Source organism: Cavia porcellus, unplaced genomic scaffold (assembly GCF_034190915.1).
Source record: "Cavia porcellus strain 051 isolate PalLab524CR breed Dunkin Hartley unplaced genomic scaffold, mCavPor4.1 scaffold_1, whole genome shotgun sequence".
Classification (NCBI taxonomy): Eukaryota; Metazoa; Chordata; class Mammalia; order Rodentia; family Caviidae; genus Cavia; species Cavia porcellus.
In genome coordinates, this window is record NW_026947484.1 from 219,065,609 (window position 1) to 219,092,655 (window position 27,047).

Sequence of the window (27,047 nt, forward strand, 5' to 3'; positions counted from 1 at the left end):
TTCACCTCTTTGAGGCAGGAAGTAATGACATAATTACTGGGAATTTTTCTGTTGTAATTTCTATCTTCGTCCCTATTTACTTATTTATTTGTGTTGGGGTTTGAACTGGGGGCCTCACACACCAATTCACGTACTCTGCCACTGAGCTGTAGCCCATCCCTTTTAGCCAATTTCAAGTTGCCTGTCCCTTTGATAGGTCTTAACACTTAATGCCACCTTAACATTTGTTTCTGATACTGCTGTTTCAGACTCATAAATTCTCTGCTCTAGCTATTTCTCCAGGACCTGGGTCTTTTTTTTTTTTTTTTTTTTTTTTTTTTTTTGAGAATGGCATTAGAAATCAAGAGCCGGATTTAGGTATACCAGTTGTTATTGAGGTGCGGTTGCTTGTGGGCCCTCTCTCAGTAAAGGAGTTTAGAAATGTATGCATACATACATCGGTGATTATTTCTGTATCCATTTTAAGCTAAGCATGAATGAAAAATAAAGTGTCTTTATCTAATCTAGTACCTTGTGGTTCCTTCTACTTTCCTTTATTACTTATCTGTAGCCTCCTTCAGTAGGAAAAAACCTAGTTCTCATTGACAATTTGTGTATTTGTTCACTCTCAGTACGAATCTGTACAGCTTTGTAGGAATTATCATAACTTTGTCTTACCAAATTGTTTTCATATGTTTAAGCTGTTTATTTGCTCTTGAAAATAGTAATTACACACTACTATGTTATGCATTGCTCTGTGAACTTTTACATATAATTGATTTTTAAGACTAGGTGTGGTAGTGTACACCTGTAATCCTGGCTCTCAGGAGACTGAGTCAGGAGGATGACTGGGAGCTTGAGGCTACATAGTAAGTTCAAAGCCAACCTGACTTGCATAGCAAGGCTTTGTCTCAAAAAGCAAAAAAAAAAAAAAAAAAAAAAAAAAAAAAAAAAAAAAGGAAAAGAAAAAAACCAACCAATTTTAGTCTTGAACTACGCTATGATGTGGACTTTAATTACCCTTATGTTTTAGGTAAGAGCGGAGAAGCTTAAGAGAGCTGAAGTGCTTTGGAGTTCAGCATTACTGGCAGCTGAACCCAGTCTGCCTCCAGAGGGCGTACAGTGGACTGGGTTGCTAAACCTGGGTTTGTTGAAGATTGAAGCTGTGTGCCTGTGATGTTGGTTCTCATTTTTAAAATTTGATTTTATTGGTACATTTTTTTGATTCTCATTTTTTAAAAATATTATTTTTGTCAAGGAAGGAAGTTTGAAAGTGATGAGTTATATTGGTAAAATCGCCAAATTGCTTCTAGATAAGAGAGGAAGCAGTGCTTCAAAAAGACCCAAATGTTCTTAAAAAAAACACGCATTCAGAAATGGAGCAGTCCACTCACTAAAGGAAAAGAAAGTTTACTTTTTCTGGTTGAAGAGATTATGCTTCTGAGTAGTTTATTCTTTTGAAATGTTCTAGAATAAAAACATGGACAACTTTTTTTATTCCCCCAAACCATTCCATGAGAATTGTCAGAAGATTATTTTTTCCTTCTGGTAGAAGCATGTGGCTTTCACCCTCTTCACATATGTCTCTTGCACAGAGGGGAAAGGAGTAGGTCAGAAATGCAGTTAGCAGAGGCGTATTGTTGGCTGCTGATCAAGTCAAGAATCAAATTAATTGAAGAGAGTTCTTTGTTAATGTGCCAGAAACATCTTATCTAGCCTATTTTATGGGAACGTGTTCAGTACAGTGTTTGGTTTTATTGATCAGCTTTATAAAAATTATTTTGTAGCGTTGGTTTTTAAACTGTGCACCTCTCATCTCTGCTTGCCCCAGCATCTGGTTTAATATTATTAACAGTTTGATTTGTTTTTTATAGTGCAGACTGGCCTTGAACTCACTTATGTAGCCCATTCTGGCCTTGAACTTGAGGCAGTCCTCCGGCCTCACCCTTCCAAATGCTGGGATTATAGATACGTACCACCATGCTTGGCTTTTAATTTTTGTTTTATTTTGTTTTGAAGATTATTAACAGTTTTGAGATAAAATTTGTAAACCATGTACTTTACCATATGACTCAGTGAGGCATGATTCATATTTGAATATTGAAAATCAAAGACAAGGTAATGATAGAATCTACTCTTCTGTGAATAACCAATTTAAGATTATTTTTATAAAATGTTGGTGATGAACACCAACAGTGACCATTTTTGCCTGAAATCATTAGCTCATGAGGATTGGAAAGACACTGAAAACCAGTGGTTAGGGACTACCGGCATGGCTCATTGGTAAAGTGCTTGCCTTATTTGTGCAAAGCCCTAGGCTCAATCCTAAGCACTGTTTAAAGAAGAAAAAGAAAGAAGGAATTTACCAGAATGTAATTCTTTTTTTTTTGGTCCTCAATGAAATGTTGTGCACAGTTGTCCTGTTTTCACCATAATCTCATTTTCCTGTGTTCTCTTTACTGGCTGTCGCTCTTTGGCTCCTACTCTGTTTTGAGAACATCTAACCCTAGAAACAAGGTTAAACTATGTTATATTGAAGTTAAAACTATTTGGTACTTACTACTTGTCTACCAGTAGATGTAAAGGGAAGAGGTATTGCATGTGCTGAGAATACCCATTTCTTTGGTATGGAATATGTTAAATTCCCCATTTCTTAGAAACAGTTACATGAGTTGTTGTAGAACGTCTGAAGGAAACAAGTCATTCTAAATCTCACCCAGTTGAACTACTACATACTTTCAAGAAGATGTCATACATTTGGTGTTTTGAGATCTACCTGCTGTTTCAGGAAGCTGCCTATTTTCAGGAGTTTGGACTTTGCAGTCTAGACTCTTGCTCCACAGGAAAAAAAAATCTTGCTGTGAACCATGACCAAGTTATGGATTGTTGCACGTGGGTCATGAAATACTCATAGCCTCTTGAACTTCTTAGCACTCCAAAATATACAAAAATCGTGGTGACATTAGGATTGTCACTGAATTTGATGGGTTTCATTTTAGACAAACGAATTGCCATTTATATGAATTGCAGTTAACATAATACTTGGTTTTCCTATGAGGTTCAAAGTATCAGATTGTTACATAACCTTAAGAGAATTGAGAATAGTAGACAGGGTAGGAAATAGAGATCTTGGAGCAGGTGACAGTGAGGGGGGGATATGGGGGCAATTTCTTAAAAACGTATGGAAGCATTTCTGAATAAAACAGTCTTTTAAAAAAAATTGCCTATCATTAGGGTAAGCTAGAGTGTTTCTGGATTTCTGTTCATGGTGTATTTTCCTCAGAATGGCTTCCAAACACTGTACAGTGGATTGTAGTATAAACTAAAATTCCTGTACACTAAGGATTTGGCAATAAGCCATTGTTTTAAGGTTAGGAGCAGTGTGTTTCTCTGAGAGGATTGCTGCCTTTTGTTGTTTCTCATTTTTTCTAGTTTTTGATGGAGATGTTGGAGGGTATGTTTCTGTTTTCCAGACTTGGCTTTTTCTGTAAAGAAAGGAGTGCATAATTTATTGTAAAGTATGAAGACAGTGAGGAACAAAATCATGTTTAACGATGATAATGCTTTGAAGTTTATCATGATAATTTTACCATTCAGCAGATAAATAATCCTTGACCTGCTGTTCTCTTGGGTCACCTGGGAAACTAACTGTAGCAGGAATCTGGGAATAATTGTGTCTGCTGTAAAGACATAGACAATGATGTGATGGAAAAGGAATGATGCGCTTTGGGAACATAGCAGAATGTTGTGCATTCCCTGTACGGTGCAAGAGACGAAGCCCTCTGAATGGCAGTGATTCAAAGTTGGTCTTGCCTCAAGAGATTCCTAGTCAACACTTTGGAAGTGGAACTGGATATCTTGTGTGTCAGGAGCTCTGCAGGTAGCTCTGAGAAGACACCTGTTAGGAAACTTGCCCGCCCATGACAAAGTGGGCCTACTTCTATCTTGCTTTTTTTTTTTTTTTTTTTTAAACTTACTCTATTTGTGTTTACTTTCTGTTTAATCTTTGTTCTTAGAATTTACGTTTCAACTGTGTTGCTGTGCTGTGTTGGGTCTCACGGTTAATCCCAGTCTTTGTAGTAGTAACAGGCTGTGATTTAGTTTTGGTTGTTTGTTTGCTTTATCTGTGTGATGGTGCTCATGCCAGTCAGTATGTGACCGCTGTGTGTCAGTCATCCTCCAGGCTGCACTGGAGTTTCTCAGCAGCAGAGCATGAGGATAATGATGAAGGCACATTCAGGAAACTCTGGTTCTGCTCTTGCTTTCTTACTTTAACAAGGTAAATTACTGGGGAGTCAGGAACTTAACCGTCAGGGTCACAGTTTTCTCATCTTTTGCTGAAGTCCTCCAAGTTTTTGTGTTGGAAGTTGGATTCTCATGTCATTTTCTTCTTGTTCAAGGACTTTAGTCTGGCTTTTTCACTGCTAATAATTATGGTCGTTCTTTCCCTCAGGGATTTTTTAATTCTTTTTTTTTTTTGTCTTCCATATTTGAGATTTTATTGGTTGTATTAAGGATCAGTACAGGCATTTCACTTTGTACACAACTCTTAACACATGTACCAAAATTTTAACAAGCCACGTATTGTTTCTTTTTCCGTTATTCCAGTGACTTTCCAGTGACTTCAAATTTGGGGGCAGATTTTCAGTACCAAGATTAAGTACGAGTATCTTCAAACGTTGATAAAGTGTTACTTATGTCTCACTGATTCACAATTTCATGTCATCTACACTGCATGCTCAAATTTCCAGTCTTTCACAGCACATTAACAAAATTAGGCAAACTGGACTACCACGACCAAAGATGTTACGAAGTGCACACGATTCTGAGAGGGCAACAATCAGAAAATAGTTTTTTAAAGAAGCAATTCTAGTAAAAACATGGGAACAAGTCATTTAAAATACCCAAGACACATTAAATGCATGACTGTGATTCCAGATTGCCATTTAGTGTGCTTGTATCTTGGGATATAAAACTAACCCCCACCTGTGAGGTGCTGAGCTGACACCCAGGACAGTCCAAGCCTGCCGTAACTCAGGATCCCACTACTTTCTGATTGTGCCAAAAAATAAACAACCAGCGAATGAGTTTACCTCTAAAAAAAATCATTTATATTTTGAAAATCTGATGAGGTGGGAGTCCCTTCTTTTTAAAAATGTTGCTAGAGCCACTAAAAAAATTGCATTTACAAAATAGTTGATAAAAATATTCCTCTGGGCTGTACAGGAAGGGAGCCAGGGGCCACTGAACAGACACCTATGTGGTCAGTCAGACTCTGCTTTGTTCTCTTCCGCTCCGGCAGAGGCTGCACTCTCCCTTCTCATTTCTCCGTTTCCGCAGGTATATAAATCTTCCTAGGTGTCTTGATGAGCCACTTCGGCTTGTTCTCCCTTTGCTCTCCCTTTCGCTTTGGCTTGCATTTTTTTGTCTGAAGATTTATCGTTTCCCGCTACCTTTTTTGGCTTCATTCCGCTTTTGCAGAAGCAGATTTAGCCAGCCTCGCCCATCTCCTCCTGGGCTCCTCCTGTGCTGCCCCTTTGGCCAAGCTGACCTTCTGCATGGACATGTTGGTGATGTGTGCAGAAGCTGAGGGCCAAGGCAGGACATCCTGGCAGAGCAGTTGTCCGCTGCTACTTCCTTAATGAACTGCTGTTTTTTCAATTTTGAGAGATTCCTATGCTGGTGAAGATGCTTGACATATCTGGAGCTGAGTGAATGATAGAAATGCTCATCAAATAACGATTCAGCAGTTCAGTCTACTTTTCCGTCAGTCTCCAGTGGTTACTCAGAGGATTGGATTTTCAGAATTTCAATATTATGGTTTTACTGTTTAACAAAGACAATAATAAGCATAAACATAAACAATAGCTTTGTGTTCCTGCACCTATCACCATACCTGATATGTAATTCGCTCCCAATAAATATTTAATAACCAGACAAGACACTGCAACCGCGTAGCATTCTCTTTCCTCATCCTCATACCATAAAATAGAATCACTCTTTAGAGGGAATGTAAGTTGGTACACTCAATTTGGTATCCCGCAGCTTTATAGTATAGTTTAAGTAAAAGAAACATGTGTATTTGTGTCAGAAATGAAGTTGAACTTACTGACCTCTCTGTTCTCCTTTTAAGTTGGATCTCAAATAACAGCTTTGATTCAAACAGAGGCCAGGGAAACATTTGTGTGAAGTAGATGGTCATTTCCTAAGTGAAAATCCACTCAGAATTAAGGAGTAGAATTTTATGGAGTTTATCATCCTTTTAAAAATCATTAATTACTGCTGTCCAGTATTTAAGAGGATGTTGGACTCTGTCCATTTCTGTGCAACTTTAAGTAACAGCGTCTTTTGTTCTTTCAAACATATTTTAGTATTTCTGTGTAATGCCTGTACAGATTGTATGGTGTGAACATGTTGCATTTGAATGAAAATAACAGAAAAGCATTTCTATAACTTCAAAGCATTAACTGTGTTACCTATATATGTATATATGTTTGTCAGTATACCACATGGTTTTTGATGTATTTAAAATGGCTAATCTATGCAGTTTAGTGAGAAAGCATTCCAAAAGCTGAAAAATGTTTTTATACGTTATATTACTAAAAGTATTAGCTTTGATCTTCAATCACTCAAGTATCTTTTAAAAAATAATCCTTTATCATTTTCATTGTAAGTAATTTTAATGTTTGTCTCTTGAAGACAAATTTTGTTTCCTTCACACACTTAAGCATTTTTTTCCAAAATCATGTAATAAGATCCTCAGCTCTTTATTAGTTTGTTAATGTAACTTGTGAACAGAGAATCAGTATTTGTATAGATACAAAGCTTTACAAAGAATTCTGAGATCTTTGCAATATTACCAGTTGCTTTGTTATGGTTACATTACTCTTACATTTTTACAACTGTGAAATTTGGTCTGCATTCCTGCAGGTAACTCTGATTGGTGATTCTATTTGTGATATGTCCTGCCAGTCTGTCTAGAGCTCAATTGCAACATTTACTTAATTGAGGAGGTGGCCTCTTCCTGAACTGGAAGTCAGCCATCCTGTTAAAATGACAGATTCATAGTCCCTTCCACCATTCTGAATTATCATGTTCCCCGGGCTGGGATATTGCTCCGTGGTAGAGTGCTTGCCTAGCACATGTGTGGCTCTAGGTTCCGTTGCCAGTATTCCTCAACCAAGGAAAGAAAGAAAGACGTTTTAAATTACTGTGTTCCTACTCAGATCTGTGTGTAAATAGTAAAAACTTCTTTCTGAAGTTGATTGGAAAAAAAGAAAAAAAAAATAGTAAAAACAGATTAGCTGAAATTTTTCCTCTGAAGAATCCAGAAAACTTAGAGAATATTCAGAAAACAAATGTTGAGCATAAGCATACTATTTTTTCATTTCAGGTTTGTGAGAGCTTTTTCAAAATAACTTTTGTAACAAATATTTCTCTGCTGTTTTTAAGTCCTTTGTTGGAATCAACACTTAGAAGCTATCCACCTGAGCACTGTTGATCTTCTTCAGGTATTTTTCTTCCTTCAACTATGCTGTCTTAATGCCTGTGAATTAGAAGTATGTCTTTATTATAGCGCTAGATAAATAAGTATCTATACAGTGTATAACATAAACAGAGATTGCATGTCGAATCTGGATTTTTTTGTCTGTGTCTGCTTATAATGTTTTCCTTTTACTTTCTGTACTCTACATACCAAAATTTTTTGAAGAAAGTCAGAGTGGCTAAGTGTGCTGAATCTGGCTTCCAGTGGAGTTTTACAGTAATTTAGCAGTAGTATCTTTGACTCCCTTACATATTTTCACCCAATACCAGTAACTATTTTCAAACTTTTAATTCTGTTTACTTAAGCGTGTACACATTTTGAAAATTAAGCAAATTCAATGGATTGTATATATTTTGAATACTTGCTATGTATGAGCACTTACTCTGTGTCCTGGATATGAAAATAAAAATAACAGGCTGTTTATGGTAGTGCATGCCTGTAATCCTAGTACTTGGAAGCCTGAGGCAGGAAGTGAGGCCAGCCTGGGCTGCAGAGCAAGTTCAAAATCAGCTTGGATTACACAGCAGGATCTTCTCTAAAACAAACAAACAAACAAAATAAAACAGCAAATGCATAGATATGTGAATCCTGAAGTACATAGCTCCCCCCAACATCCCTTTTTAAGATGGGTTTCACAGTTCAGGCTGCCTTGAACTAATTTTGTAGCCCAGGCTGGCCTTAAACTCAGGGATCCTCCTGCCTCAGCCTCCCAAGTGCTGGTATTACAACTGTGAGCCACCACACCCACCTCAAGAAGTTTATTGCTTTAACAGGATGAACATAAAAGTATACACTATGTAGAGTTATTTTAGTGGTGTTTAAGTTCTATGATATGGTATGAATGTGTATGTTTGTATGTGTGTATTCTATCCGAGGATGCCAAAAAAGTTACAATGGAAATCTCCCTCACATAGTTGTATTTTATTTATTTTTGTGATACTAAGAATTGAACCCAGGAGCGCTCTGCCTTTGAGCTGTATCTCTAGTCCTTTTTATTTACTTACCTGAGCACTTGTTTTTGCAGTACTAGAGCTCAAACTCAGGACCTTTGTTTGCACGGAGCTTCATCCCAAGTCTTTTTATTTTTTATTTTGAGAGTTTTCTTAAGTTGCTCAAACTAGGCATGTTTATAGTCTTCTTGTGTTAGGCTTCTCTGCCTGCTGGGAACCTTGTCAGATTAAAAAATTAGAGACAAACTGGCTTACATTTTTAAAATAGATTATCCCCTAGTTCCATTAAAAACGATGCAAATACAAACAGTCTGTATGTCTTGCTGGTGAATTCACATAATACTTTTTTTTTTTTAATTTTATTTAAAAGGAAAAAGAGAAAAACACAAGACAAAACAAAGCGGTGTAAGGGTACAAGTAATACAGAACTACAAAAAAACAAAACAAAACAAAACAAAAAACAGTAAGAAATCACCAGTTAATAGATTACATATTATCATCTTAGAGATAGTTGCTCAAATCACAGTATCAAAGCATACAAAGTGGACATTCAAACAGTGAGACTGCAAACAGTTGTGTTCAATGATCCAACCAAAAACATTAATATGGTCAGCTATTTAACACCCCTAAACACTCTTGCTGTTGTATCCTTTAGAGATCTTTTTTTCCCCTCTCTTTTTTACAACAAAATTTACACATTTTGGATTTTATTACTCGTTAGTTCTTATAATACTTAATTCCCTGATCTTTTGACCTTATCCTCTTGAGGCCTGCCCCCCCCCCCCATTTTGGCCACTGGCCACAGGAGTGGAGTTGGGCTGGGGCTTAGAACATAGTGGTGTGGCTATTTGGTGTGAACTGTTTCATTATTCAGCCTTACTACCTGCTCCCATTACTCCTAAAACGTGAAGATTGAGATTTAAGCCCTGAGCTTTGGGTCTAGCTTATATTTTTGCTTTTTAAAACAATGGTTTAGCCAGGTGTGGTGGCGCAGGAGGTTTGAGCCTAGCCTGGATAATTCAATGAGATCTGATCTCAAAAGAAAAAAATAAAATAGGGCAAAGGATGTGGTGTGTAGCACAGTGCAAAGGCACTGAGTTTAACTGTTGTACCACAAAACAAGCAAAACTCAGAGATACAATTGAGATACAATAAGCTCACATATTTAAACTGTATGATTTGCTAAGTTTTGACATAATTATATATCTATGGAAACTGTCAGCACAAAGTAATAAATATATCCATAATTCTCAATGCTTTCTTAAATCCCTATGTAATACCTCTTTTTGACCCTTTGTGGTCCCCAGGCAGTCACTAATCTTTTTCACAATTTAGTTTGCATTTTCTAGAATTTTAAATAAATGGAATTACATGTAGAGTATTCTTTGGTCTGGTGGGTTTTTTCCATCTTTTTTTCTCCCATTTCATTATAGGGGTTTGAACTCATGGCTTTGGCACAAAGCTCCATCCTAACTCATTTTTATTTTTTTCACTTTGAGACAAAGTCTCACTAATTTGCTAAAAGATCGAGATAGGCTCAAACTTGTGAATCTTATCCCTCCATGTTCCCAAATGCTAGGACTATAGACATGTGTTCTTGTGCTGGGCTTTATCTTAATTGTGAGATTTATCCATGTTGTTGAGTATAGCATAAGTCCTTTCTTATTATAGCATAGTATTTAATTATAGGATTATAACAGTTTGTTTTCATTTATAATTCTTATTCATAATTTTTGTGTTATATTTAGAAAATATTTTCTAAACTCACTAGGAAATACTTTCAAAGTCACTAAGATTATCTCTTGGGATTTGTTCTGGGAATGTTTTATTTTTTAGCTTTGTTGAGATATAATTTATGAACCATAAATATTACAGCCTGACTTTTAAATAAACTTGTATTATTATGTAATCATTTATCCCTACATCCTAGTTTGAAAGGCTGTAGCCCAGTATGGTGGTGCATGCTTATAATCCTAGCACCCCAGAGGCCAAGGCAGGATTACTGTGAGTTCAAGGCCAACCAGGACTACATTTTATTTTATTTATTCATTTATTTTTATTTATTTGTTTTATTTTAAAGAGGGTAAAACAAAACAGAACAAAGCAGATTAAAAGAAAACAATGTGACATAGATTTCAAAACAAGACAACAGGAGATCAACAGTGGCTACCATAATGTCTCGTTGTCTTCAAAATAGTTTTCTGTATCTTCACATACAATGAATTCATATAAAACAAAATAGTATAAAACAGAATAATGAAGGCATTGCAGGCCTTCAAAACCAGACAATAGGAAAATCAACAATTTTACTGTAGTGTTTGTCATTGTCTTTAAAATAGCTGCCCATACCTTCATGTATGTTGAAATTAAATAATACAGACCAGACTAAAACCACTCTAAACAAAGAATAAAAGCATTACTGGATTTCACAGCATGATGATAGGAAATCAGCAAAGAATACCATAGTGTCTCTTTTTCTTCAAAGTAGCTATTCATTTCATCATGCATAGTACAGTCAATTCTCATAAACTGTTAGAAGTTCTAGGCATGTATAAGCCTCAAAATGAGTTTAAGGCCAACATGAACTCCATAGAAAAACCTTGCCTCAAAAAGACAAAAACAATTTTTTTTCCATGGCCTCAAAATTTGAGCTAAATTTCTATTCTCAGCCCCTGACAATCACTGATTTGTTATTTCCTTCTAGTTTTGTGTTCACTAAAAATTTCATATAAATAGAATCATAAAAAAGTACTATAGTCTTTTGTGGTTGGTTTTCACATAGCATGAAGTTTTGCACATCATCTGTTGCAGGTATCAGTATTTCAATTTTTTGATGGATGAGTAGCAGTCAACTTTGTGGATACCCTACATTTTGCTTATTTATTCACTAGTTGTATTAACTTTTGTTACTTGTAGCAAATACCTAAAATAATCAATGTCTGAAGGTTTATTTTGGCATAGTTTTGGAGATTTCAGTCCATGGTTGGTTGCCCTGTTGCTTTTGAGCCTGTGGTGAGTCAGCACATCATAGATAGAGCACATGGAGGAGGGAGCTGCTCATCTCGTGGTAGTTAGATAATGAAAGACATAGGAGGGCTCAGACCCAGCACCCCCTTCCAAGGCATGCTACAGTAACCTAACTTCCTCCCACTAGGCCCAGCCTCAGAGGGTTCCACTACATTCCAAGAGTCACATTGGCTAGGGCCAAAGTCCTTAGCATGTGAGCCTTTGCGAGACATTTATCCAAAACAAAGCACAAAGCATTAGTGTAAAATTATTTCTGTTATTTTGACATTTAGGCTATTATGAGTCATCCTTTTATGAAGATTGACAGGCAAATCTTTTTTTTTTTTTTTATGTCCTTGAGTAGATACTTAAGAGGAGCCTGAAGCATTTGGTTAGGTATATGTTTAGTTTTTTTTTTTTTTTTTTTTTAGAAACTGCCAAAACTGTTTCCAAAGTATTTGTACGATTTTGTATTCTTCCAAGCAGTATATTTGTTTCTTTACATTCTTTTCAGAACTTTCAGGTATTTGTATTATAACCATTTTAGAAGATGTGTAATGGAAGTGACAGAGACATACGTATCCCACAAATCCTAAAATACTTACTGCTGACAGAATTCTTACAGGAAAATACTTATCATGGGTACCAATGATGTTGTCTACTAGAAAAAACAGTTTATTTTTTCCTTCCCAAGAAGGTATGATTTTTATTTATTTATTTATTTTGTCTTATTTCACTAAGTAGAGTAACCTTAAACAGAAGTGGTAAGAGCAGACATTCTTCACTTGTTCTTGGTCTTGGGGGAAACTATTTAGATTCTCATATTTTCCTCTGGATGTGAGTTGAAGAACTTGCAGGTGCTGTTTATTAGATTAAGGAAGTTCTCTTTTATTCACAGTTTGTGGAGAATTTGTGTGAGGAGTAGATGTTGAAATTTTTAATTTTCTTTGTGGAGATGATTGTTCTTTTGTTTGTTTTTACTAAGTTAGTATGGTGAACTACATGGATTGATTTTTTTTGAATAATAAGTCAGCCTTGCATTCTTGTATTCGTATTAACCATGTGGTTATATTATCCTTCTGAAGTATTTGATTTGCTAAAAATTTCAAACTTTCCTCCTCTACATTCATGCAGGATATTTTTCTGTGGTTTTCTTGTGAATACTTTTGTTTTGTTACCAGAATAATGTTGGCTTCAGCTGAGAAATATTCTTTTAAGTTTTCTTAAAGAATCTATATAGAATTGATATTTGTTCCTTTAATGTTTGTAGAATTCATCAGGGAAGCTGTCTGGGCCTGGAGGCTTCTTAGTAGGATATTTTGAAACTGTAAGTGAGTTTCTTTTAGAGTTAGTTATTTTCTTTTTCACTGAGCTTTGTTAGTTCATGTCTTTTAAGGAATTTATTCATTTCAACAAAGGTGAAATTTAGTGGCATAAAATTATTTATTTATAATATTCTGTCATCCTTTTCATATCTGTAGACCTGTAGTACTGTCACATCTTTCTTTCTCAAAATTGGTAAATTTCTGTCTGTCTGTCTGCCTCTCTCTCTCTCTCCTGTCAGTCTAGCTAGGGGTTTATTTTCCTAGAGTAACAAAGCTTTCACTTTATTAATTTTCTCAAAGACCTATCATTGTGGTTTCATATATTTTTCTTTTGTGTTGCTCCGCTGATTTTCACTCCAACCTTACTGACTTCTGGTCATGTGGGACTTCATTTGCTATTTGTTCTAATTCATTTTCTTAAGATAGAAACTGAAATTATCAATTTCTTTTTCCATTTTCCCTAAATTTCTATGTGTTTTTTTAGCACATATTTCCATCATTTTAAAGTGCTTCCTTATCCTCTTACTAATTTCTCTCTTAACCTATTGGCTTAGAAGCGTATTATTTCCTTTCCAAATATTTGAAGGTTTTCCTCACGTCTGTTATTGAATCTCTGTAATTTCATTGTTGTAAGAAAATGTGCTTGTTACGATTTTGAATCTTCAGATGTATTGAACCATAAGCTATTTCCCATCCAATGTAAAAAAAAAATAAAAAAATAAAATTTATCTTTTGACATAGGGTCTCACTAAGTTGCTAAATATCCCAGGTTGGGTCTCCAGCATGTGATCCTCCTGCTTTAGCTTGCCAGAGTGCTAGGATTATAGTGTGTGCCACCATACTCAGCTCCTACTAGTATTCTTGAGTTTTGTTCTCTGGTGCATTGAAATAACTTTGAAAACAGATCATTTCGAAAATTGTGTTGAAGCTTAGATTGAAACAGAGCAGTTCAAGGCTAATTTTTCTCAATATGAAGACAGTGTTCTTGTGAGTATCCTATCTCTTACATTATGGCTTCCCACACTGGCTCATGGGAACATGAACTATTCTCAGCTCTAATGACCTTTTAGAATTGTTCTCTCCTTGGTGGTTCTGTTTAGACTTGTGGGGGTCACTGTGGAGATGAAATCATAGGATGCAGATGGGCCTTCTGAAATTTTCTATGTATATAGCTCTGCTCTCCTTTTCTCTAGTAGTGCTCAGTCCTGCAAATTCAAACTGCCTTGGTTTTCTCATAATCCTAGTTTCATGTCTTCAGTTTAAGACCATCAGCCTTTATCTGTGTTTCCCTGCTTTTCACAATGCCTGGAAAGTATTTCCAAACCACACGTTAGGACATTCGTACACCTCTGTAGGATTTTGTTTTACTATTTTCTGGAGTCACTATTCTGTACTACCCAGTGTTCCGTGTCCAAAGACTATTGTTTAATACATTTTATTCATTTTTTGTGTTTCTTTATGTGGAAGGGTAAAACTCCTTGCTGCTATTCTAGCCAGGTACCAAACTAAGTGGCACTAACCATAATACCACTATGTTATTCACTAGAAAGGAACATTTTTTTTTTTTAAATCTTTTTCCTTTTATCAGTACTGGGGATTGAACTCACGACTGCCTGTTTTCAAGGCAGGCGCTTATGCCGCTGAGCTAAATCCCCAGCCCCAAGGAACATTTTTGTGGTGAGAAATTATCGAATCTAGGGACATAAATAAAGGAGGACTTATGGACATTGTTTAGAGTTGTAAAATCATTGGTAGAAAAAAGATTAAACATTATAAAAAGAACAGTAAATTCAAAGCATTAGAAATATAAATAACAGAGGAATATAAATTAGTGAATTGGAGGCAGATGGGTGAGAATATGAAAGAAATAAAGGAACAATAAAACGTAAAGCTGAATGTTTAAAAAGTACAAAAGAAGGTATGGCTCTGGAAAGATTTACTTTTTTCTTGTTGCCAATACTCAAAGTTAGGGGTTTATTGTCGCGCACAGTTTGTGGAGGTTTTAGTCCATTATGGCTGACTCCAAGGCAAGGTGCCATGGCACAGGAGACACAGTACAGCAGGCAGAAGGCAGCAGAGCAGTGAAGTAGCAAGCAGCAAGAGATGACAGCAGCCCTCCTCCAGGCTGTACCCTTAGGGCGGGCAGCATGCACACCCAGGATGAGCCTTCCCTTAGCCACACCCGGAACTATAGGAAACCAATCAACAGACTAATTTAGTAATTACACACCCTTAACCTAACGTCAGGCACATAATCCTAGCATTACACATTCTAAATCCAGTTGCCTCTGAAAAGTCCCACCTATGACCACATAAGGCTTTGGGGAGACATCTAGACACAAGCCATAATAATCATCCAAGCAATAAAATGACATAAATATTATTTATTACTTAATCATTAGGAACAAAAGAGGATAGATACACTTACCAGTACAGCAGATATATAAAAACTCTTAAGGGAGATACTATCAGCAACTTATGCTAACAAAAGTGAAACCCTTGATGCAAGGAATATCACATCCAAACTGGGACTGTAGCAGTATCTGAAAAGAAATTATAGTGACCTGAACTCTGGGGCATTAGGACTTTAGAAACAGAAGTATAAAGATTCAGGAGACATTATTAATTCTGTGAATGGAAGAATAAAGAGAAGCAGGTATGAAGCTAGAGGTCTTACAGCTCAGGAATAAGGGGTTTTGAGATAGATAAATTTGAGGTACACAAGGTCAGTGATATTATCCAGTTGGTTATAGATCTTCAGCTTATAAAAGAAGTCAGGGTAAATTGTGTCTGCTTATGTTGCTACAGGATTGGGTTCTTATTTTTAAAATCAACTTTTTTCTTTTTGTAAGCATGTATTTAAGTATTTGCAGAAATATAAGACACATTTTTAAAGAAATCACATTAAACCCTGGATAAGTATTAATTACTTACCTAGATTGTTGATACAAGAACAAAATCCTACTTAGAACAGTTTCTTGTGAAATGTATGCTCTAACAGGATCTCCTTTAACTTTTGGCGCAGTGTCTACTTAGATTTCTTTGGGTGCTATGACTGTTACTTAGATTTTGATTCTGTAGAAGTGATTTCTGGGATTGTCTGATCTTGCTGTTAGGCAGCTAGAGCAGCCTTTTCTAGAATTACCTATCATTTAATTAGGTTTCTAGAGTAAAAAATGAGTGGTACTCAGTTGTGTTAGGTGCTAAATGTAGTCTTTTCTCTCCTTGGCCAAAACTAAGCTCTCAGTGAACCTAAAAATGGAAGCAAAGTGGTTCCTATGTTTTTTGTTCTATTAGAGAGAAGATAAGGTGATAGGCATCCGAAATTGCTTTTCCTTTTATGCTTTAATTCTTTGATTGGATTCAGTGCTGGTGTTTACTTCCTTAATATTGCTAGTGTTTGCTTAATCCTAGCCTGACCTGCATTATTGTACTATTTTAAGAGCTTTATCTACATTGTCAAAAGTATTTACTATCACAAGTGGTTACTTTCCTTGTTGATTCTTAGTGAGATATAGTATCTTGACCAAAGTGAGCAATGTGGCTTTTAATGGGTTGCTGGTTTAATATAAGCATTATTGACAAATATAATTGCACTTGTGATTTTGATTCACATAAGTCTACTTTTTTGTACTGGAAATTGAACTCAGGGCCTCATGCTTGCCAGGCAGGCACTGTGCCACTGAGCTATATCACTGGCCTTCACATAATTATTTTAACAATTTTAGTTATTCTTTTTAATATTCTGGAAAGGTTTATGCTATGGTCCAGTATTTTTTGCCAAATATTAACCAAGCTATTGGTTTCTTTTAATCCTTGCTTGTTTAATTGTTAATTTATTAATTTTAAGGAAATATACCACATGGTTCAAAAATCAGGGTGGGTAAAAGGAGGAAGGACAGTAGGGAAAAGGGAAACAATGCATCCAGTTGTACTGTTAGTGTCTCTTAGTTCATTAAAAAGGCAAATTTGTACTAATACCAGTTGGAGAAATTTTTATGTCCATATCTTGTATTCTGAGCAGCTACATTAAAGAAAACATGTAACGTATTAACTACTGCTATTCTCTTACTATTTTGTTATGAGATTTGTTTTACCTTTTTTCCTTCAAAAAAATATAAAAACAAAAATGTATCCCCTAGGAAATTTTGTTTCCTTCCTCCCCATTTACTTCTTATATTTAGCCCTCTGTCTGTAGCTATGTTTAAAACTAATTTCTGTTTATTCTTTTAAGACTTCTTCATGAAAAAAAACAAATTCCAATATGTACTTTTATTTCTTCCTCCTTTTATTCCAAAAGACAACATATTGTACACTATTCTATAACTTGACTTTTAAAAAAAAAATTTATGCCCTGTGTCACTTAAGAAAGATCTTTATCTTTTTCTACTTTCTAGTGTTCAGTTGTAAGTAAACATCTGACTTTATTCAGCCAGACCCCTGTTGCCAGGCTCTGGAACGTGTTCAGTCTTGCTGTGATAGATAATTTTATAGTGAATAACCTTGCACGTATGTTACTTCATATTTATGTAGGTGTCTTGACTGTTCAGATTCCTAGAAATTGTTTGCTAAGTGAAAGAGTAATGCATGTGTAATTTTGACAGGTGTTATTTTATTCTCATCATATGAGTTGTACATTTTACATTTCTGCTAGCAATATATGAGGGTGTTTAGAGTATCATTATTCACAATTTGACAAGAGTGGTTGGACTTTGATCAGGTTTTCACAGTTTGATAAGAAATGCTATCCAGGTGTGTTCCCCCACCACCAATTTTTCATGATTTGCGTTTCAGTTTTTCTGAGTAACGTTCAAGACCTTATCAAGTTTAAGAGCCAGTCTGTTACCTTTTTCATGTGCTCTGTCCATTTTTAAAATTGATTTTCTCTTTTTCTATAAATTCATTATATGGGTTTGTTTGTGGAGTTCTTGATGATCTGTCTACTCATTTACTGCTTCCACATTTTTAAGTTTTGAAACTTTATATAGTTTAATATCTACAAAGAGCCATTTTCTTTTTTGTTTTTCAGAATTTTCCTGGCAATTTTTGCTTATTTTTAAATAAGACTTTTAGAATCAGTCTGTTTAGTTCTTTGAGGAAGAAAAGTACTTTTTGGAAGGGATTGTGTCAATTATAATGCCCTTAGAAGAACTGAGACCTGCCTGATGTTTGGTCTATCTTTCCAAGAATATAATGATAACATTCTTTTATGCAAGTTTACTTTTCATTTTTGTACATACTTTAAAAGTTCTGGTTAAGTAAAAATGTACAAGTATTTTATTTTAATGCTTTTGGAAATGAGATCTTTTATATCTTTTATGTACATGTGTTTTATAACATGTTAATGTCATTCATGTCTAAATATTAGTTTATAAGTTACATCACACTGAATTCTTTTAGCTTGCGGTCTGTGATTTTTAATACTTTGTTTTAAAGCACATTGGAAAGTAGTAATGACTATGGTGATGATAATTACTGCCAAAGTCTTAGTTGAGAGAATTTAACACATTAAACTTTTTTCTTTCTGCTACAGGTATATACTGTGATGAACTCTAGCAAACTAAAAAGGAATGTCTAACTTTTCTCTGGTTGCTGGAGCAAAGTATCCAACACCCAAAGTTAAGGAGGGAAAGGTTTATTTAGCTCTCAGTTTGTGGAAGTTTCAGTCTATAATCATCTAGCACCAAGGTAGGATGGCATGGGACCGGGGCAACACATCAGGGTGGCAGAAGCAGTAAAAGCAGCAAGAGCAAAAGTGGGGAGAGCAAGCCTCTTTTCCTCCCTTATAATGTGTACAGGCTACCTGGGTATAGTCCTCATCTCATTGGGGTGCTCCTCTCTTCAGCAGGCTGGGGATGTTTACAAAGTGAGACCCTGGCCCTCTGCTGAGTCACTTAGTTAAACCTCTGAACTTGTCAGCTTTACACAGTGAATAAATCCTAGAGTTCTAGGATGTAGACCTGCTGCGTTACTTCCTTAAGCGTCTAGACTTCTAAAAGTTGACACAGTATATCACCCATTACACAGCATTTCTTTGTGTTTTTAACTTGAAATTTTGAGGTTTTACTTGGTGAAAATAGGCATATAGTATGTTAAAAGTGAGTGAAATTGAAACACTTACAGGTATATGTTACAGTTTAATCAGATAATGTATTTGTTTTTGGAATATATTTATAATGCATCTAACAGAAGCTTCCTCAAGTATAGAACATTCTTGTGGGTTTTTTTCTTTATACAGATAGCAAGGTTCCACTAATTTAAATGTTTATGGCAGGTTTATATGGTAAATGAATAATACTTTGCATCAAAATATTTTTTAATTTATTTATGAATTTTGGTGCTGGAATCAAACTCAGGACTTCTACTTGCGAGGCAGCAGAATGATTAGCATTAAAGAGTCATCCTAATCTTTTGTATTGAGAAATAGAAATCTGTTTATCTTAAATAGTAAAAAGGTGTATTTGGTCTCTTAGAAGTGAGAAGAGATGATGTTTCAGGACTAGAGTTTTTCCTAAAATTACTTAGTGAAAATATTTGCCCTGCTGTGTTAAAAATTTAGGTCTTAAAGGTAAGCCATATTATCTTTAATGTTAAAAGGTATTTATTCATAGAGGTTCAGAAAAATGTAATGTACTTTGTCTTCTTTTCCTGAGGGAACTCTGGAGTATTTGGCTGTTTCATAAAACACTCTTGTTGTCACTGTTTTCTCCATTTTTCTGGTATTTAAATGCTTAAGTATACATGTACTCTACATAGTGAATTCTGTATTTTATGTTATTGTTTTGTTTGTTTGTTTTGAGGTAAGATCTCTATCTGTAATTCAGGCTGGGCTGGAACTCACTGTACCCCAGGCTGGCCTCAGATTCATGGCAGTCCTCCTGTGTCAGCCTCTCTAGCTGCATTTACAGGTGTGCACCACCACACCACACCCAGCTCCGTATCATTTTTGAACTTTGTAACAGCTCTAATCATATGTATACTAAACTTCTCTGATTTTTAAGTAGAGTTCTATGTTATACAATGTGCTGAAGAGTGATAGCTCAGTCCCTCTTTTCTCCCTGGCCTTTTCTCTGTTCTCCTGTTCCTGTCCCCTTTCCTTCCCTTAAATAACAGATGGAAAGATTTATTTGAAGAGTGTTTTCTAGAGTCCTCTGTAACACAGCATATTTAGATTGCTGATTCTTTGTGTATACGCTTGTATAGTTTAGTATGAGAAAGCTGAAAATGGGAGTGTGTATAAACTTTCACAATAGATTTTAGTAAAGAAACTTATGTCCCAGTGATCAATGATAATGAATAAATAGGATGATATGAATGTCTTTTATGGGGGAAATTGCAGTCATTCCTGGGTTTCCATTGGTGATGGGATACTAAAATCTGAGGATGCTCAAGTCCTTTATATCAAATGGTGTAACATTTGCATATAACCTATATATTTCCTACTGTATACTATAAATTATCTCTAGATTACTTATAATACCTAATATAATCAAAGAAAGTTGTTTAGGAAATAGCAACAAAGGAAGAATGTGTTTAACAGCTTTTTTTTTTTTTTGTCTTTTTGAGACAGGGTCTCGCTGTGCAGTTCAGGTTGGCCTTGAGCTCACTTTGTAGCCCAGGCTGGTCTCAAACTTGCAAAGATCCTCCTGCCTCAGCCTCCTGAGTGCTGGGATTACAGGCATGAGCCACCACGTCCAGCAACAGAGCATTTTTTCGTTACTATTTTTGATCTATGGATATGAATCAGTGGATACACAATATTAACTATAAGTTTATTATAAAAGAACTAAGATGGGGATTTAGCTCAGTGGCATAAGTGCTTGCCTGGCAAGCACAAGGTCATGAGTTTGATCCTGGGTACCAAAAACAAAAACAAAACAAAACAAAACAAACCTGAATGACACTTTAAGAGGAAGAGTGCTGATAGTTTAGTCCAATAAAGTCAAATTACATTCATCTTCTGTTTTCCTACTTGCTGTATAATCTCGTTAAAATTATTGTCACGCAAAATATGTGCACATGTAGATTTTGGTAGAGTTTGCCTTTTGTAGATTTGTCAACTGTTAGTTGCCAGTCTTTACTTGATAGTAGCCAAAAGGTCAAGAAGTGATTCAGTTTCCATTTCCAGGCTGATTTCCTGTGTTGTTTATCACTTGGGACAGCCCTTGCAGATGACTTTATTAAGCATTATTATACTAGTACATCATTTGGAATTGATACATTTCTTGAATGGAAACAATGGTGTCTATGGTTTTGATTATTATTGTTTGGATTAAACTGGATATTAGTGCTGGGAAGTTTAATTTCATTAGTGTATCTGTGAACTAATATTTTATCTATTTTTTTAAAATTTTATTTTAAAGAGAATAAAATGAAATAAAACAATAAAATTAATCACAACTATGAAAATGATATAGGACTTCTAAATAAGATAATAGAAAATAGTGTCTCTTGTTTTCTTCAAATAGCTGTTAATACCATTAGGCATAATAAAATTAAACAAAAAAACCAACAAAACCAATCAAAACAAAATAATAAAAGCATTACAGGGCCTCAATAGGAAATAACAATGGTTACCACAACGTATTTTATCTCCAAAAAAGCTGCCCATACCATCAGTCAGAGTAAAATCAAACAAAACAAGACAGGATAAAACCAAACCTAACAAAGTTACAAAAATGATACAAAATTCAAAACAAGATCATAGGAAATTAGCAGTGGTTACCAAGATGTTTCCTCCCTATCAGTTTCACAGTATCTATTGTACATTTTGGATTCCACTAACTGCTTCAGTTTTTTATGGTAGGGAGGTAACACAATGCTCACCTATAGGAGTCCAAACCATTTCACCCATGAGCGTGAACTCAAATTGCATCCGTTTATCTACAAGAGCCTCCAGATTATCTTTCTTTATGGCTGAGTAGCTTTCCACTGTATGAAAATACCATATCTTTCTTATCCATTCTTGGTTGATGGGCAAGCTACCCCTGCTTTTTTCAAGTTTCCTATCGCATGGAACAACTGTTTTCTCTCCATTGACCTTTGGTCTGTGAATTTCCTTTGGAGTTAAATATGTTTTGTGTATACAGCATGTTTGGATTTTGTTTCTTAATCCATTCTCCCTGTTTCTTTTTATTGGTGAATTGAGGCCATCTACGTTAATGGTTAGTCAGCATGCCTTGGCTTGTCTTTGCCATGCTATCCTCCTGCCGTTGAACCGCTCCTACTCTCATCCCCACTTTTCCCTCCTTTCATCTGCCTGCCCTGTTTGTTGATCCCCCTCTGCTGCTGCTCTTGGAACCGTGCTCATCTTTTTCTCTCTAGGTTATCCTTCTGCGCTCTTCGTAAGGTTGGCTTGGTGGTCATGAATTCCTTCAGTTATTCTTTATCATGGAAGTATCTTATTTTTCCATCAGTTTTGAAAGATGGTTTTTCAGGGTACATCAATCTGGGTTGAAAGTTGTTTTCTTTCAGGATGTGAATACTTCATTTCAAGCTCTTCTTGACTTGATGGTTTGTGTTGAGAAGTCTGCTTTGATTCTGATGTGTTTTCCTTTATAGGTGATCTGTTTCTTTTCTCTAACAGCTTTTAATATTCTGTTCTTGTGCTGAATTCCTGGAATCTTGATTACTACATGTCTGGGTATAGATTTATTTTGGTTATGGCTAGTTGGAGTCCTATATGCCTAACTTATCTGGATGCCAGGTCCTTTCCCCGTGTTTGGGAAGTTTTCTGCTGTTACTTCTGTAAATGGTCTTTTTTATGTCATATGTGTTGGCCCCCACTTTTTTGCTGACACATGTCATTCTTAAATTATTTCTTTGCATTGTCTTTTAGCCATTTAATTATTTCTTGGTTCTTTGTTATTTTAAAGAGATCTTTCCTTTTATGATCACTAGCTGCAATCTTGTCTTCAAGGTCTGAAAGTCTATCTTTAGTCTCTTTTAAGCAATTTTGCTGGCTTTTAATTGAATTTTTAATTTCCTGGTTATTTCTATTTCATGCATTGTAATTCCTTCCTATATTGTTCACTCAAAGGTTTCCATCATTTTGTTATGCTCTTCATTTTTATCTGACTTCTTTAGATATACTCAGCAATTCTTTCATTATGTTTGTGATTTCTTCTACCTGAAGTATTTCTGATCTGATTATTTTTATATCATGAAATTGTTTCTTCAGTTGCTATCCTTTCAGAGATATCAGTTGTGTGACTTCCATTTTCTTCCATGTCTACATCTCCCAGACTTGTTCTGTGTTGGCTGGAGGTCTGAGATTACCTTTTGCACCATCACTTTGACATTTTCCTGGATTCCTTCCAACAAGCTGTGGGGTCCCAGGTGCTTCCTGTGTTGGCTGCCCCTCCACAGTGTAGGAGAATGGGCCAGACACCTGGCTCTCTTTGAACTGGGAATGCTTTGGAGCATGGAGTGGGCTTCCCCAGACCCATGTGGCTGTACCAAGGCTTTTCTGGTGGCCGTGGGTATGTGATGTTAGGGCTGCTGCTTCTCTCAGCCTACATAGCTGCACCTGGACTCTCCTGTTGGGGACTGGCGCACAGGGGTGTGTTTGTGATTCTTCCTGCCTGCACTTGCTGCCTGGGATGTTTCTGGCTGTTTCTCCCTGCATGCACTGGTTACCTGGGGGAAGCAGGCATCCCAGTGGCAGCAGATGCGTGGTAGCAAGACTGGCTGCTTCTCCCTGCTGGCACTGGCTGCCTGCAGGAAGCAAGCTACCCAATAACAGCAGACACAGGGGTGAATGTGGCTGTGTCTCCTATATCTGTTCTTTATATTAACTCAAGTGATAGATTGTAATTGCTATCATATTGGAATCATTTTGTTGTTTTTGCCTAAGATTTCTTTTTTTTTTTTTTTTTGGTACCTTGCACTTACTTGCCAGGCAGGCACTGTGCCACTGAGCTATATCCTCAGCTGCTTCTGATGTTATTAAGAGGTAGGAAATAAAAATACTTTCCAAAAAATATATTTTTATTTCTAAGACCTAAATCTTGATTAAAAATTATGTATTTTATGTATAATACCAGACTACAGTTGTATCCGCAGAGCATATTGTTCTTGACTTAATAAAAGGTTTTCTAAGAGTCTTCTTCAGGTTATAATTTCAACATGTATCAATTTCCAGTCATGTATTTCTTTTTCTTCACGTTAAGACTGTCTTTCTCAAAGAACCCATTATAAAGAACATTTTGTATATTTTCTGGCACTAATTATTTGTTGATTGAGATAACATTTGACTTTTTAAACCTCCTTGGCTTTTCCAAAAATGAAATGTAAACATAAGCAAAATTCAAATTTTACATAAGGCAGTTGAGAAATACAGGGTGGCTACATAATGAATGTTCATTTTTAGATAATCTTTGAAAAACAGGCATGCTGTGGTTTAGTTGCTAATTTTAAAAATTTTTTTTGAAATCAAGACAACCTGGATTCAAATTTGTTAACATATATGAGTACTAGTTACTTCATCTATAAAATAGGTACAGTAATAATAGGTTTACCTCATAGGGTGATTGTGGAGTGAGATACATGTAATGTTTCAGGCAAAGTAAGTGCTCTTAGTAATGTGGTCCATAGTACACATGGCACATAGTAAGTGCTCAATAAAAGGCACTTTGTGGCTATTATATTCTATGTCATCAGATGTTGGGTAAGGGACAAAATATTTTCAGATAGGAAAGTTTTAAAATGTAAATTGAAATTCTGTGGTGTTAGGGTGTCCAAAATATTATTATGAATTAATATTTTAGTAAAGATATGGAAACTCATTTTAAGCATTGTTATTTCTAGACAATTAACAGATATATTCGTAGGGTATTTTGTAATCATCTTCTGATTTAGTATCATGTTAGAGAAATCTCATTATGTCAGTATTTAAGGCTCTACTTCATGTGGTATTTATTGTATGGATTTACCATAATTTTGTTTGATTGTTTTCCTAATGGACATTTAGTTGCTTCTACTTACAAATATAATTGCAGCAAACATTTGTATACATCTTTGTACATTTTTTAGACTACAATAATTGTTAGAAGTTAAGTTTCTAGGTCAGAGGCGGATATGTGTTTTAAAAGGGCAATACTAAAAATTGATCTTTTAAAAAATTATTGTTCAGGGGCTGGGGATTTAGCTCAGCGGCATAAGCACCTGCCTTGCAAGCAGGTGGTTGTGAGTTCGATCCCAGGTTCCGATAAAAATGAAAAAGACAAAAAAAAAATTATTGTTCTAATTTGTATGTGCCTCATGAATATATGAAGATACCCATTTTTCATATTTTTCAGGCTTACCAGTGGCCTTCATTCATTTGAATTTCACCAAATTGCTGTACAAAAAGTATTTTATTGTTTTAGCTTACTTGTATTTCCACTGTAAGTTGTGAGTGACCTGTTACCCATTTTCTAATTATTTGTTTTTATCATCGGAATACTTCTTATATTGGTGTTTTACTCTGAACTTCTGAGTTTATGATGAGTTTCAAGTTTCATTCCACGATTTTCAAAATGTACCGTATTTTCTTCTGTTATTTCCATAATTTTGTCCTTTATGTTTAAGTCATAAAATGTAAATTTTTATGTATAGTGTGAGATAGAAGCCTAACTCCATTCTCACCCCCAAGCTGTTGGAAAGATGTCTTTTCAGCACTGATTTAAGTTGGTGTCTTTATCATATTCTAAATTTGGACCCCATTTGTCTGTTTGTCTCTTCCTTTGTCACAAACACACTGTCTAACAATTGTGTCTTTTTAGTATGTTTGATATCTATATCAGTTTATTCTCTTTATTCTTTGAAAAAAATTGCTTGATTAGTGTTACAGAGTTTTATTTCCAGATGTGTTTTAGGATGCTTTTTGCATGTGTTCCAGAGAAAGTTTGCAACTTGTGGAAGGGTATGTCATCCCTTTTACTCTGATAGTTTGTGAACAATGATTTTGCAGCCTCAGGTACTCCATGATCATTCAGCACAGCTTTGACTGTGTTCTTCTCAGACTGACTTTTCATGACTGTCGTCACTGGCTGTCTCTGCCTCCTTGCCGTCGTTCACTTCATTAGCTGCTTGCCTTCCCAACCTTTCTCACCAGCGTATTCATTTTACTTGTTTTTGCAGTAATTAAGCTTTTGTAGAACTCACTGACCAATCAGAATGGAAGCAAAGTTTATAGTACATCAGTTCATGATCTCAGATTCATTCTTTTTTCTTGGTTCCTTATAATGCTCTTCACTCTGGCCAAACTTATTTTTTTATTGCGCTTTTGGAGCTAGAAATTTCTTTTGCTCAGATTTATAGGAATTCCTTTTCCTAAGAATTAAGATACTGAGTAGCCACTTCCAGCTCTCCCCCCTGTACCCTTCCTCCCTGCTGCTGCTTTTCCTCCTGTTCTTCTCTTCCTCTTCCTTTCTTCTTCCTGCTCCTTGATTTTGAGAGTTTTATTAACTATGACCCTTAGCTTCTTCAGTGCTAAGTCCCAGCTTAAATGGTATTGTACAGAATTTAGAATTACTGTTTTTCCTGAACATACCTAGTATAGTCAATTTTAAGCAGATTTTACAGGTCTTTTTCCCAGGGCTAGGAATCAACTGAAGGTCTCAAGGCCTCATGCATGGTAGGCAAGTACTACGCCACTGGCCTACATCTCCAGCCCTCATATGAATTTCTTAGTATTTCCCACTTGAGTCAAGATTTTAAGAGTCACTTCTCTAGGATACTATAAAGTAAAAAAAAAAATCCCATCCTATATCCTGAGTTTTAGATACACATTGAAATTGTTTAAGCTTTTAAATAAAATTATCTTTTATTTAGGAAAACAGCATTACAATAAAGATATTAAATATTACATCCCTTTCTGCAAATTTAAAATAAAATTTTGTGCATTTATATGCTGGTATGATTAATAATAGAGTACTGGTTGATAGTGATTGATCACTTAATATGCACTTGCATTGTTCTGAGTTCTTTATAAGTACTAATTCCATTCTGACAACAACCCTGTGGCATGATTAGCCTCATTTATTATTTGCAGTTTTTAGGTAAGAGGACTGACAAGTAGAAGTTAAGGAACTTGCTCAGCATAATAAATCTAATAAACGTATTAGGTATGTATTCATATTAAAGAATGGAGCTTGGATTCCAGCTCATAGTAACTATCACAACAACTATGTCTTTCTGGCTGATATATCTTTGAACATATATCATTTGCCTGCTTACCTGTTTATCTTAATAGATAAA

The 27,047-nt window shown here is 35.5% G+C and overlaps 1 protein-coding gene and 1 pseudogene across 7 annotated transcripts in view; one reads left to right on the forward strand and one right to left on the reverse strand.

The window, feature by feature from the left end:
* Positions 1-27,047, forward strand: part of Map4k3 (mitogen-activated protein kinase kinase kinase kinase 3) — a 174,017-nt gene that overhangs the window by 18,956 nt on the left and 128,014 nt on the right. The window lies entirely within an intron of this gene.
* On the reverse strand, positions 5,244-5,624 carry LOC100716656 (non-histone chromosomal protein HMG-14-like; annotated as a pseudogene).